This window comes from Salvelinus alpinus, chromosome 31 (assembly GCF_045679555.1).
Source record: "Salvelinus alpinus chromosome 31, SLU_Salpinus.1, whole genome shotgun sequence".
Taxonomy (NCBI): domain Eukaryota; kingdom Metazoa; phylum Chordata; class Actinopteri; order Salmoniformes; family Salmonidae; genus Salvelinus; species Salvelinus alpinus.
The window spans coordinates 2,990,384-3,005,757 of record NC_092116.1 but is presented as its reverse complement, the minus strand read 5'-3'; the positions used below and the strand labels follow the sequence as shown (position 1 = coordinate 3,005,757).

General features: G+C 42.7%; 1 pseudogene; it reads right to left on the bottom strand.

Moving 5' to 3' along the window:
• Positions 1-11,572: 11,572 nt before the first annotated feature.
• The window catches only part of LOC139561009 (piggyBac transposable element-derived protein 4-like), a 361,845-nt pseudogene continuing 358,043 nt past the window's right edge, over positions 11,573-15,374 (bottom strand).

Genomic DNA, 15,374 nt, shown 5'->3' with positions numbered 1-15,374 from the left:
AACGACTGAAAACATGACCGGAGAAATACTGCTGGTTAGAAAACGATTTGGAACGAGGCAGGTCCGATGGCCTTCACGCTTGAGGCGCACGTTGAGAAAGAGGGGTCTCTGTACATTTTTGTCATTTATAATGGCTGTGAACGTCCCATAGACTTAATTGAAAACGTGATGACGTACAGACACCCAGAGGAAGACGTAGGTAGTGTCGGTTTCTTCATAGCATTCACTGTGGCCTTATAAACAGACCCCAGATCAGAGGTAAAAATTTCTGAAATCTGAACCCTGTCATGAAAAGTGCTGTAGAAATTGTTCTGTACCACTCAGAGACAAAATTTCAACTCCTATAGAAACTATAGACTGTTTTCTATCCAATAATAACAATAATATGCATATTGTACGATCAAGAATTGAGTACGAGGCAGTTTAATTTGGAAATGTAAAAAAAAAAATAATGCTAACAGCTCCCCCTATTGACAAAAGGTTAATCTGTGTTTCTTGGCCCGTCTTTCTTCCATTTAAAGGGGTATCAACTAGATTCCTTTTCCAATGGCTTCCTCAGGCTGTGACCAGGCTTTAGACAAAGTTTCAAGCATTTGTTTTGAAAAATTAGCGAGATTTTTCAAAACTAGTCAGGTGTCCTCTGATTAGATCCTGCGCGCGAGAGGGTAGCTCTCCATTTTCTTTTTCTCTCTTATTGAAAAGGTTACGGTCCGGTTGAAATATCATTGATTATGTTTGTTAAAAACAACTTGAGGATTGATTATAAAAAACATTTGACATGTTTCTACGACCATTACGGATACTTTTTGGAATTTTCGTCGAACGGAACGAGGCTTTGGTTTTCTGAACATAACGCGCAACCCAAATGGCGTTTTTTTGTTATAAAAGTAATATTTATCGAACAAAAATAACATTTGTTGTGTAACTGGGAGTCTCGTGAGTGCAAACATCTGAAGATTATCAAAGGTAAGCGATTAATTTGATTGCTTTTCTGACTTTCGTGACCATGCTCATTTGTGGCTAGCTGTTCTAGCATTGATTGATACACTCTCAAAATCTTGGATTTCTTTCGTTGTAAAGCATATTTTCAAAATCACGACAGTAAATTCATCAGGCTTAAGCCATGTTTCAGTCAGGCCAATCACATCAAGATTATGTTCAGTGATTAGTTCATTGACTATAACTGCCTTTGAAGTGAGGGATCTAACATTAAGTAGCCCTATTTTGAAATGTGAGGTATCACGATCTCTTTCCTTAATGGCAGGAATGGCGGAGGTCTTTATTCTAGTGAGATTGCTAAGGCTAACACCACCATGTTTAGTTTTGCCCAACCTAGGTCGAGGCACAGACACGGTCTCAATTAGGTCAGCTGAGCTGACTACACTGACTGTGCTAGTGGCAGACTCCACTAAGCTGGCAGGCTGGCTAACAGCCTGCTGCCTGGCCTATAACCCTATTTCATTGTGGAGCTAGAGGAGTTAGAGCCCTGTCTATGTTGGTAGATAAGATGAGTGCACCCCTCCAGCTAGGATGGAGTCCGTCACTACATTTACATTTACATTTAAGTCATTTAGCAGACGCTCTTATCCAGAGCGACTTACAAATTGGAAAGTTCATACATATTCATCCTGGTCCCCCCGTGGGGAATGAACCCACAACCCTGGCGTTGCAAGCGCCATGCTCTACCAACTGAGCCACACGGGACCAACAGGCCAGGCTTGGTCCTGTTTGTGGGTGAGTCCCAGAAAGAGGGCATATTATCTACAAATTCTATCTTTTGGGAGGGGCAGAAAACAGTTTTCAACCAGCGATTGAGTTGTGAGACTCTGCTGTAGAGCTCATCACTCCCCCTAACTGGGAGGGGGCCAGAGACAATTACTTGATGCCGACACATCTTTCTAGCTGATTTACAGGCTAAAGCTATGTTGCGCTTGGTGACCTCTGACTGTTTCATCCAAACATCGTTGGTGCCGACGTGGATAACAATATCTCTATACTCTCTACACTCGCCAGTTTTAGCTTTAGCCAGCACCATCTTTAGATTAGCCTTATCGTCGGTAGCCCTGCCCCCTGGTAAACAGTGTATGATCGCTGGATGATTTGTTTTAAGTCTAATACTGCGGGTAATGGAGTCGCCAATGACTAGGGTTTTCAATTTGTCAGAGCTAATGGTGGGAAGCTTCGGCGTCTCAGACCCCGTAACGGGAGGAGTAGAGACCAGAGAAGGCTCAGCCTCAGACTCCGACTCGCTGCTTAATGGGGAAAACCGGTTGAAAGTTTCTGTCGGCTGAATGAGCGACACCGGTTGAGCATTCCTACAGCATTTCCCTCCAGAAGCCATGAGAAAGGATTTGTACTAACGTCACTATCTGTACTTACTAGTGGCACAAACGCTGTTTCATCCTTTCCTACACTGAAATTACCCTTGCCTAATGATTGCGTCTGAAGATGGGCTCGTTCTCCTGTATATTATGAGTACAGCGACTGCAATTAGAAGGCATCATGTTAATGTTACTACTTAGCTTCGGCTGTTGGAAGTCCTGACGAACCATGTCCAGATAAAGCGTCCGGAGTGAAAAAGTTGAATGAAAAAATGTTGAGTGAGGGGAAAAACAAAAAATCTAAACGGTAATTAAAAAGCGTAAAGTTGTCAGGCAGAAAAGTAAGGTTGGCACCAAAACGCACAGCAACACGTAAACAAGTCTGTGACAAGTGGGTGAACGCGTAAACAAGGCAAGTTACTGTGCAGTATAGCATGCGTCGTTGCGCTAGGTAGGCTAGTTCAATAAAGGAGAGCAAAGTGACTTCAGAATAGAGGGAGGGATTGCGGCACAACTGATAGATTGCTCATGTACACCATCCCCCAAATATATGCAGATTATAACCATATTGATGAAACTTCATTGGATCGTCCCTCATGAAAAACTCCCCTTAAAAGGATTCTAAATCAATGTTAACAAAATAAATATACACTAACGTTCAAAAGTTCGGGGTCACTTAGAAATGTCCTTGTTTTTGAAAGACATTTGAAGGAAATTTTTTGTCTATTTAAAAAATAAAGTTTGCAATTATGTTAACGCAGCTGAAAACTGTTGTTCTGATTAAAAAAGCAATAAAACTAGCCTTCTTTAGATTAGTTGAGTATCTGGAGCATCAGCATTTGTGGGTTCGATTACATACTCAAAATGGCCAGAAACAAAGAGGCGACTACGGGATGCTGGCCTTCTAGGCAGAGTTGCAAAGAAAAGTTTCAGAAGTTTAGTGTTTCACAACTATTCACTCCCATACTAGTCAACCATTGGTTTAGGGAGGTCGTTGGTTCAGAGAGTAGGTGAATTTAATTTCTATTCCAGTCCATTCAGAAATTAACTGCGTCCATATGGACAAACTCCATGTCCAATCAAGTAACAGAGATTGAAATAGCATTGGCCTTCCCTCTACAATATATTGAGAAACCTAGTTTTGGGACCCTTCGTCCATGGGTGTTAGGAATGTGGGGTCTCTGGCTCCCTACCATTACACCATCACACCTCCATGTGCGTGGCCTGTCTCCTCCCTCTCCTTTCTCCCCGAGAGTCTACGTGCCTTGTTGGTGCTCCCCTTGCTTTAGTTCCGCTTGGCCTCCCTCCTGCTATCTTTATGAGCCTGTTTCATTTGGCACCCAGTTCTAATAGTCCCCTAGGAAGGCCTAGGCGCTGTGTTGACTAAATGTGTCTTCTACTGCACATCAACCTTGTAAAAGATGCAAAAGCCCTATTTAGACAAGAAAGGAAGGAAATGATAACCTGTTTAATTGAATTGGCATTTGACAAAATTTGATTGTGCTTTAGTGATGTTAGACAGAATGTGGTAGATATGCTTCACTCAGGAGCCTGTGAATAGAATGGGTTATTTTGGAATGAATACAAAATAATGCCTTTGAGTGTTTGTGACCAACTCCGAAGATAATAGCCTACAACAATAAACTGTGTACCATTATCAGATGACAATCCCACTCTGTAGGAACTTGACAGATTCAAATAGTAATGCATTCATTACATGGTAGATAGTTTACCATTGTTTTGTCTTCAAGTTGAAATGTACTTAACTTGACAGAGGGTATAGACGTGAGTGAACTACAGCTACTGCCTGATCTACATACATGTAAACCTCTTGTCTTTGTCTATCTGACTTCTAACAAAGCCTTAAGATTCAGGATCATGTTACGATTGACCAAATCAACATCACATTCATTGAGACCAAGCACTGCCCGATTAGAAATGCAGTGGATCTGAAACTGGGAAAGAATGTAGATGAGGGTTATTATTGTCCAATCACATATCTCATCTCGACACCACCCATCTGACTCATTAATGATCCAACATTGTAATCCCACTCCTATGAAATCGTTCCAGAAATGCAGATGAAGTTGATTCTCCTTTTAGACCAGGCTTCTTTTTAATTTGTTTCCCACACTCTGGCCTTGATTAAGACAGATTCCATAGGATGTCATGTGAGATCTTAATTAATAATCTTAGAAATGGGTTACATGTCAATTGTATGGTGATAAGTGTTGAGTACGGTAATGGTTGTCAGTTATATGTTGGAGGGGAGTAAGGGGAATATATAGAGCGTCTTTTTGGCTAATTCTACCGATATGGATAGTAATTTACAGTGCTAGGTGTACAGTTTTGGTAGAGTACCATTTTATCATTATTAATAAAGCCAAGCTTTATTGAGACATGTGCAGAGAACATTTCAATCATAGGCACTTCGAAAATGAAAATGTTTTACAAGAGAACAACTGCTTATTTGGTAAATTTTTATGTGGACTATATTAAACACATTGTGTGATTAATGTGCAAATCTAAAAGGTTTTACATAAAACACACAAAAAAATTGTACATAAACCCAAAAGGAGAAACAGGGCAAGCAGGATGTTTTCATCCGGTGGTAAACAAAACATTTCCCCCCGGGGTGAAATCTCTGGCAAACATCTGGCTGCATTATAGGGCCCTGTCCAGTCTGAGCTCGCTATAGCGGCTAATTAGATAGAGACGGGAGAAGAGAGAGAGAGAGAGAGCAAGCAAGGGGAAAGAGAGATAAAACAAAGACAGCCAAGTTAAGTACTGCAGATTTCTTGCGAATTAATATATACGTGACCCATATTTCTCTTAATAAGATCTACCCAGTGACGTTGATAATGTAGTCAGTGGCTGGAACTGATGGGGAAAAAACAGAGAGGGGATGGGGGAAAGACTACGGGATTTCCCCCCTGCCCTACATGACCTCCCTCGCTTTCATATTTCCGATGTTTAAGTTCGACGAATGCAAGGGTCTGGTAATTGGGAAAATGACCAACCTATTAAACTCTGTCTACAACACGTAAATTGGCACACATACAAGCCCAGAAAAATACTGCATGATATTCAAATGTTAATTTCAAGAAGAGCCATCTCTGTCCTACCCAGATACTGCATTTGTTTATTTGTTTATTTGTCGGAGTTCAAATGGACATTGCACCTTACCAGAGTGAAGGGAAATTGACAGCTTAAATAAATCAATAAAGTTTGAAACCAGTGAGGAGGCATTTTGAACTTGAGGGCTCAAGCAATTTTACTCAATTTTGTACTCTGATTTACATAAATCACTATAACTCCGGTACAAGTTCCTCATCATTGGGGAAGTAAGCAACCTTTACATTCTAACTTAAAGTTGTCATCTGTATAACATTTTACAGGCCACAAGCAACAACCTGATCAACTCTATGCGAAGGAGATGTGTCGTGCTGCACGAGGCAAATGTTGGTCACACCAGGTACTGACTGATTTTCTGCTTGTACAAAACAATAGGAACACCTGCTCTTTCCATTACATAGACTGACCAGGTGAATTCAGTTAAAAGCTATGATCCCTTATTGAAGTCACTTGTTAAATCCACTTCAATCAGTGTAAATGAAGGGGAGAAGACACGTTAAAGAAGGATTTTTAAGCCTTGAGACATGGATTGTGTATGTGTGCCATGCAGAGGGGGAATGGGCAAGACAAAAGATTTAAGTGCATTTGAACGGAGTATGGTAGTAGGTGCCATGCATGGAGTTCCAGTCCTTGAGTGTGTTGAGGACTGCAACGCTGCTAGATTGTGCATTCCATCAATGTAATTGTCTGCATCATTTCCAATCCCCCATTAAGTCATTCCACAGATGCTCAATTGGATAGAGGTCTGGGCTTGTGTTGCTTTAGTAGTATGCTTAGGGTAATTTGCTGGTGGAAGGTGAACCTTCGTCCCAGTCACAAATCTCTGGAAGACTGAAACAGGTTTCCCTCAAGAATTTCCCTGTATTTAGCGCGATCCATCATTCCACCACTTTCCCAGTCCCTGCCGATTAAAAACATCCGCACAGCATGATGCTGCCACCACCATGCTTCACTGTGGAGATGGTGTTCTCGGGGTGATGAGAGGTGATGGGTTTGCTTTTTTTTTTTTATAACCGAACCCTGATTTGTACTTCTCCACAACGTTGTCCCTGACCTGTTTGGAGAGCTCCTAGGTCTTCATGGTGCCACTTGCTCGGTGGTGCCCCTTGATTAGTGGTGTTACAGACTCTAGGGTCTTTCAGAACAGGTGTATATATACAGAGATCATGTGACACTTAGATTGCACAAAGGTGGACTTCAATTAGCAAATTATGTGACTTCTGAAGGTAGTTGGCTGTACCAGATGCACCAGTTTTCCGTTTTGTATTTATTTGAAGTCATTTTTTTCATTTCACTTCACCAATTTGGAATATTTCATGTATGTCCATTACATGAAATCAAAATCCTTATAAATTACAGGTTGTAATGCAACAAAATAGGAAAAATGCCAAGGGGAATGAATACTTTTGCAAGGCACTGTACCTTGCAAGCTACATCAGTCAACTAAAGAGTAGCCAGTTTATGTTCTGCTTACTCAGTGATAGAGCACAACACGTACACACTATGTTCAACACTCCCGTGCTGGTCCAGCCAGCCAGCCTTCCATATAATATTTAATACCTCAAACTAATAATAAATAAATAAACTTTCTTTTAACTTTTTTTTGTGTATGTATTTGAAGGCTTCACAGGGCAATGCAGCCCACTAACTTCTCATTACCATGGTAGCGACAAATCGCTGGTCATATTAATCTCTCCTCAACCTTTTCTTCTCTGCATGGCGATCCTCAATTTGCCTAATTCTGTCATCACCGTGGGTGGCCCTTCTATCTGATGACATCTCCTGCGGAGTCGGTGAGCACCGACTTTCTCCCTAAGGTGTGATCAAGATGCCACGAAGGAGGCTCCAACACCTGCCGCCGCTCACATCTTGCATTGTGCTGATTAAGGGGGAACTTTGACTAGTTGCCAAAAGAGCATAAGGAGAGGGGGAGTGAAGGAAGGAGAGGAATGGAGGAGAGGTGAGAAAAGAATGTCCGGATGGAGTGCCATCATCGCGGTGACAAGGTTGTGCTGCTGTAAAAAAATATATAATTCAGTCTAATACTGGAGTGGGGGGGGGCACTGAACTTCTTCCATATATACACTAGAAGGCCAGCAGCCCGGAGTCGCCTCTTCACTGTTGATGTTGAGACTGGTGTTTTGCGGGTACTATTTAATGAGCTGCCAGTTGACGACTTGTGAGACGTCTGTTTCTCAAACTAGACACTCTAATGTACCTGTCCTCTTGCTCAGTTGTGCATCGGGGCCTCCCAATCCTCTTTCTATTCTGGTTAGAGCCAGTTTGCGCTCTTCTGTGAAGGGAGTAGCACACAGCGTTGTACGAGTTCTTCATTTTCTTGGCAATTTCTCGCATGGAATAGCCTTCATTTCGCAGAACAAGAATAGACTGACGAGTTTCAGAAGAAAGGTCTTTGTTTCTGGCCATTTTGAGCCTGTAATCGAAACCACAAATGCTGATGCTCCAGATACTCAACTAGTCTAAAGTAGGCCAGTTTTATTGCCTCTTTAATCAACACAACAGTTTTCAGCTGTGCTAGCATAATTGCAAAAGGGTTTTCTAATGATCAATTAGCCTTTTAAAATGAACAACTTGGAATAGCTAACGCAACGTGCCTGTAATGAACACGAGGGGAGACAGAGAGCTGGTTTCAAGAAAAGGGCGCAGCAGGTTTTTATTGCAAAGGACTACAGGAGGAGGCAGGTAGCTGGCTCCAGGGGCAAGCAGAAGGTCATACACAGGGGTCCATAGGTGCAATAGTACAGGCAGGGAAAAGGCTTAAAACTTCTTGTCACTATAGGGGGTGCTGTTTCGACTTAGGGAATAGGGAATAGGCAAAAGTGAGGCAGGCAAAAACTATCATACACGGGAGTAAATCACAGGAACAACAAAGCTCTGACAGACGTGTCACAAAACAAACAATACCTCAGTGATGGGGTGCAAAGAACTGAACTAAATGTGTATGGTATTGACATACAGGTTTGTGAACAGGTGATTAGAATGGATGTGATTGGGATCTGGAGAGTCAGATGCGTTCAAGGGATCTACGTGTTTGAGGGTGTTAGTTGGAAGCAGACGTTACAGTGCCATTGGAACACAGGAGTGATGGTTGCTGACAATAGGCCTCTGTACGCCTATGTAGATATTCAATTCAAAATCAGTCGTTTCCAGCTACAATAGTAATTTACAACATTAACAATGTTTACACTGTATTTCTGATCAATGTTATGTTAAAACCTTTTCTCAATAGGGGGGCGCTGTTTTCACTTTGTAAAAAATCGTTCCCAAATTAAACTGCCTCGTACTCAATTCTTGCTCGTACAATATGCATATTATTATTACTATTGGATAGAAAACACTCTCTAGTTTCTAAAACCGTTTGAATTATATCTGTGAGTAAAACAGAACTCATTTTGCAGCAAACTTCCTGTCAGGAAGTGAGAAATCTGAAATCGAGGGCTCTGTTCCAGGGTCAGTTTATTAATTTGCATGGAATCTATGGGTCTACATGCACTGCATACGCCTTCCCCTAGATGTCAGTAGGCAGTGAGAGTGGGAATGGGGTGTCTAGCTAGATCTGAGGCCGAACAAGACGTCTTGGAGCGGAAGGTCTGGTCTTTTCACCGTTTGGCCTGACGCAGGAGGGACCTCTGCATTGCGTTCAGAAAAGCTTTCGTTTTAGAAGTTAGATATATCCGGCTCTGATTTTATTTGATATATGTGTTAAAAACATCATAAGGTAGTTATTTTAAACCGAGTTATATCAGTTTATATCAGTATATTGCGATTTTCGGTATTTCCTTTCTTATGCGTTATTGTGAGTTGGGCACTTCCATGCCGCATGGCCATCTTTGTTAGCTAAATCGACAGATGAAGACGACATTCTACAACCAAACAATGATTAGTCTGGAAAAAGGACACCTTGTACAAGATTCTGATGGAAGCTCATAAAATAGTAGGAACTATTTATGATATTATTTCGTATTTCTGTCGAAAATGTTCAGACTATATTCCGCCCAGATTTCGGGCGCTGTCTCGCTATAACGTTAATGGCCCAAAAATATGCTTTTCTTTCAAAAACAAGGACATTTCTAAGTGACCCAAGACTTTTGAACGGTAGTATACTTCCATAATACATTTTTTGTGGTACTGGGCAACAATCAGACGAGTCACGTTCGTGAGAGTCTCATCTTTCCATAGAGGGGTCTAAAAAGTTTGTAGGCCAATCCGTTTGGACGCTACATACGTTTTCGTAAGAATCCCGAATTTTGGAAGGCCTTATGGTCTGACAAACACCACTGTAGCTCTGCAGCTTTTCAGCACACTGCAGACATCAGCGGATGCGGTAGATTGAGCCGCAGTGCATGCAAAAAAACAGATATCCATGGCTGGGCCTGCCCATTAGGCAGGATTATGGCCCATGTACACAAGGGGCAATACCGTGCAGTGAAACACCTCTTCCCATTCATTTTCAATGAAAGGAAAGCAGTGAGAAGCAGAGTGGGCAGCATGAACGTGGCGTTGGAGGTGATGCAAATCATCAGCGAGTAGTTCCCATGACAAATTTTAATCTCTGCGGCTCAACGCTGGGAGACTTTCTTCAGCAAAGATGGCTGACAAATATACTAAGTTTGAAGCAAATGTAAGTAATTATAATATCATATTGAATTATGCAAAACATTTAAGGTTGAGAGGAATATGTTAGTTAATGTAGAGACAAAAGATTATGACAAATTTATTTATATATCTTACATCAGCTGATATATCAAAGTGCTGTACAGAAACCCAGCCAAAAAAAACAAACAACAAGCAATGCAGGTGTAGAAGCACGGTGACTAGGAAAACCTCCCAAGAAAGGCCAAAACCTAGGAAGAAACCTAGAGAGGAACCAGGCTATGAGGGGTGGCCAGTCCTCTTCTGGCTGTGCCGGGTGGAGATTATAACAGAACATGGCTAAGATGTTCAAATGTTCATAAATGACCAGCATGGTCAAATAATAATAATCACAGTAGTTGTCGAGGGTGCAACAAGTCAGCACCTCAGGAGTAAATGTCAGTTGGCTTTTCATAGAGAGTATCTCTACCGCCCCTGCTGTCTCTAGAGAGTTGAAAACAGCAGGCCTGGGACAGGTAGCACGTCCGGTGAACAGGTCAGGGTTCCATAGCCGCAGGCCGAACAGTTGAACCTGGAGCAGCAGCACGGCCAGGTGGACTGGGGACAGCAAGGAATCATCATGCCAGTTAGTCCTGAGGCATGGTCCTAGGGCTCAGGTCCTCCGAGAGAGAGAAAGAAAGAAAGAAAGAAAGAAAGAAAGAAAGAAAGAAAGGAGAAAGAGAGAGCATACTTAAATTCACACAGGACACCGGAAAAGACAGAATAAATACTCCAGATATAACAGACTGACCCTAGCCACCCAACACATAAACTACTGCAGCATAAATACTGGAGGCTGAGACAGGAGCGGTCAGGAGACACTGTGGTCCCATCCGATGATACCCCCGGACAGGGCCAAACAGGCAGGATATAACCCCACCCACTTTGCAAAAGCACAGCCCCCACACCACTTGAGGGATTATCTTCAACCACCAACTTACCATCCTGAGACAAGGCCGAGTATAGCCCACAAAGATCTCCGCCACGTCACAACCCAAGGGGGGGGGGGGCGCCAACCCAGACAGGAAGACCACGTCAGCGACTCAACCCACTCAAGTGACTCACTCTTCCTAGGGACGGCATGGAAGAACACCAGTAAGCCAGTGACTCAGCCCCTGTAATAGGGTTAGAGGCAGAGAATCCCAGTGGAGAGAGGGGAACCGGCCAGGCAGAGACAGCAAGGGCGGTTCGTTGCTCCAGAGCCTTTCCGTTCACCTTCACACTCCTGGGCCAGACTACACTCAATCATATGACCTACTGAAGAGATGAGTCTTCAGTACAGACTTAATCCTCCCGTCGTCCTCGTATTGTGTCTAGTCCCCGCGTCCTCCGGGTCACCCTGTCCCATCCTGGCTAAAGGCCCAATGTGCGCAAGTGTGACAGTATGCGTGTGAACAGCCTTTGCAGATGTATTTCTTACACCTGCAGCACACCGTGTGTGTCTTTGAGTCCTTCTTGGGTGGTTAGAGCTGACACCTCTTCCTCTTACTTGCCCCGGTGGCCGTGGCAGCGAGCGGGGCAGCGTCCGTGCCAGCGGCGGGCTCCTCGCGCTGTTGATCACGAGCCGCCGTAGCACTCTGTAGGACTTTGACAAGTGCTAACGCCGCTTCGGTGCGGGGGAGATGCTGCCTTCTTTGGATCAGCGGCTTCACAAGTGCCTTTCCCAGCTGCTCGAGGAACACCCTGTGCTTGTTCCGCTTGCGAGGCATCCAGTCAGGCTTGATCTCTCGCCATATGACAAAGGCGTTGAAGGAGGACACGTCGAGGATGTTGTGGAAGACGACCAGGGGCCAGTGGGCAGTCATCCGTCTGCAGCTGTAGGTGCCAACCACCTTGTCTAGGTTGTCCACGCCGCCCTTGTTGCAGTTGTAGTCTAGGATGACGGCCGGCTTCCTGTCGCGGCGATCGCTAATGTCGCCCTCTGTGTGCAGCGTGCTCAAAAGTAGCACGTTCTTGTTTTTCTTTGCCAGGTAGGACACTAGAGTGGCGGTGGGCGTGAAGGCAAACCTGGAGGACAGGACCTCTCTGCCCTTGGACTCGAGCAGCGCGGTCGGCACCTACAGAAAACATTTGACCTCTGTCATTGCCAACAAAGGGTATATAACAAAGTATTGAGATAAATTTTTGTTATTGACCAAATACTTATTTTCAACCATAATTTGCAAATAAATTCATTAAAAATCCTAAAATGTGATTTTCTGGAAGAAAAATTTTCATCTTGACTGTCATAGTTGAAGTGTACCTATGATGAAAATTACAGGCCTCTCTCATCTTTTTAAGTGGGAGAACTTGCACAATTGGTGGCTGACTAAATACTTTTTTGCCCCACTGTAGGTGGCCTGCGTCTTGTGACCGTAGCGTACGTGTAGGTATGTACGGCAGGACCAAATCGGAAAGATAGGTAGGAGCAAGCCCATGTAATGCTTTTTAGGTTAGCAGTAAAACCTTGAAATAAGCCCTTGCCTTAACAGGAAGCCAGTGTAGGGAGGCTAGCACTGGAGTAATATGATACATTTTTTTGTTTCTTGTCAGGATTCCAGTAGCCGTATTTAGCACTAACTGAAATATATTTAGTGCGTTACCCGGGTAGCCGGAAAGTAGAGCATTGCAGTAGTCTAACCTAGAAGTAACAAAACCATGGATTAAATTATCTGTATCATTTTTGGACAGAAAGTTTCTGATTTTTGCAATGTTACGTAGATGGAAAAAGCTGTCCTTGAAACAGTCTTGATATGTTCGTGAAAAGAGAGATCAGGGTCCAGAGTAACTCCGAGGTCCGTCACAGTTTTAGTTGAGACGACTGTACAACCATCAAGATTACTTGTCAGATTCAACAGAAGATCTCTTTGTTTCTTGGGACCTAGAACAAGCATCTCTGTTTTGTCCGAGTTTAAAAGTAGAAAGTTTGCAGCCATCCACTTCCTTATGTCTGAAACACAGGCTTCTAGCGAGGGCAATTTTGGTGCTTCACCATGTTTCATTGAAATGTACAGCTGTGTGTCATCCGCATAGCAGTGAAAGTTAACATTATGTTTTCGAATGACATCCCCAAGAGTTTAAATATATAGTGAAAACAATAGCGGTCCTATAACGGAACCTTGAGGAACACCGAAATGTACAGTTGATTTGTCAGAGGACAAACCATTCACAGAGACAAATTGATATCTTTCCAACAGATAAGATCTAAACCAGGTCAGAACTTGTCCGTGTAGACCAATTTGAGTTTCCAATCTCTCCAAAAGAATGTGGTGATTGATGGTATCAAAAGCAGCACTAAGGTCTAGGAGCACGAGGACAGATGCAGAGCCTCGGTCTGACGCCATTAAAACTTCTTGTCAATAGGGGGGCGCTGTTTTCACTTTGGAAAAAATCGTGCCCAAATGAAACGGCCTCGTACTCTTTTCTAGATCATAAAATATGCATATTATTATTACAATTGGATAGAAAACACTCAGAAGTTTCTAAAACTGTTTGAATTATGTCTGTGAGAAAAACAGAACTCATTTTGCAGCAAACTTACATGCAGGAAGTGAAAAATCTGAAAACGAGGCTCTGTTTCAGGGCCTGCCTATTCAATTGCCTTATATTTATCGATATGTATGCACTTCATACGCCTTCCACTAGATGTCAACAGGCAGTGGAAGGTGGAATGGGGTGTCTAGCTTGATCTGAGGCCGAACAAGAGCTTTTGGAGTGGCAGGTCAGGAATTTCTTTGTCTACCAAGGTGTGCATATCTGTCATGTCGTTTCTACTGTAGCATAATATTTTTGTGTACATTCCTTATAACCGAGGACACGCGAGGTGACGTTACTAATTTCATAACCGTTATAGTGTTATACTCAATGCTTAGGTAGCTAGCTATATTATTCTATTAGCTCTGGAAAACAATGTTAATTGCATCAGAGAAGTATTAGCATGTGTTGTAGTTTGAAGCTACCCTGGCCTTATGACTCCCAAGTTGCGCAGCTGTAAGGAACAGCATCTCAGTGCTAGAGGCGTCACTACAGTCACCCATGTTCAAATCCAGACTGTGTTTCTATCAAAGTAAGTGCCTAATTACGTTATAATAGTTTCTGTATGTCGTGTTATACCGTTCCTACTGTAGCTCACTGTGTGTATGGAGCATAATATATTTGTGTATATTCCTTATAACCGCGGACATGCGAGGTAACATTACTAATTTCATAACCTTTATGGTGTTATATTCAATCATGCTTATGTAGCTAGTTACATTCTTCTATTACTGTACCTGAAACAGTTTTGTAAAGAGGAATGGTCCAAAATTCCTCCTAACCTTTGTACAGGTCTGATCCGCAACTACAGAAAACGTTTGGTTGAGGTTATTGCTGCCAAAGAAGGATCAACCAGTTATTAAATCCAAGGGTTCACATACTTTTCCCACCCTGCACTGTGAATGTTTACACGCTGTGTTCAATAAAGACATGAAAATGTATAATTGTGTGTTATTAGTTTAAGCAGACCCTATTTGTCTACTGTTGTGACCTAATTGAAGATCAGATCAAATTGTGTGACCAATTTATGCAGAAATCCAGGTATTTCCAAAGGGTTCACATATTTTTCTTGCCACTATGTAAATTACTCAAATATGGCTTATTGTGAAGTCAATAACTCTGACAAATAGCGTCATTATGGGCAACGAAACATATTGTTTTTTATTAAAACAAATCAAAGCTGTAGCAAGCTTACTTCTGATCCTCCTTCACATCTTCATGCTCTCCCTGTCAAGCTGAACAGGACATCAGTAGGCGTATTCCGCACACACAGATACAGCATTTTCTGGACAACTGACTCGCCTCTTGAAGTTACACCATACACAGCACAGTCATTGGGTACGCAGTACAAAAGGGTTTATATCAGCAAGAGCAGGGCAGGCCGGGTCTCATGATTGGGAACGCCTATTCATTGCAGTGTGCAAATCAGTGTAGGCTAGTTTTATATACACCATCCCAGCAGCAAAAAAACTCAGGAAATAAATACATTTTCTTAGAAATATAACTTTGCCAAGTCCTCTCTGAGCATGCTCTTCATATCGCCTAGGCCTATAGCCAATAGTATAGGCTATGGATGATTTTATTGAGACCACACTAGGCTGAATTGATATTGTCCACCCTGCAGAGACTCAGGGATGAGGGGCATCATCGGGCACAGATGAGATACTATAATAAGCAACATATTCTCAAACGCTGAGCAAATAAAAATGTGGTCAGTCAAAGCAGATGCTAAACTACAGGACTGTTTTGCTA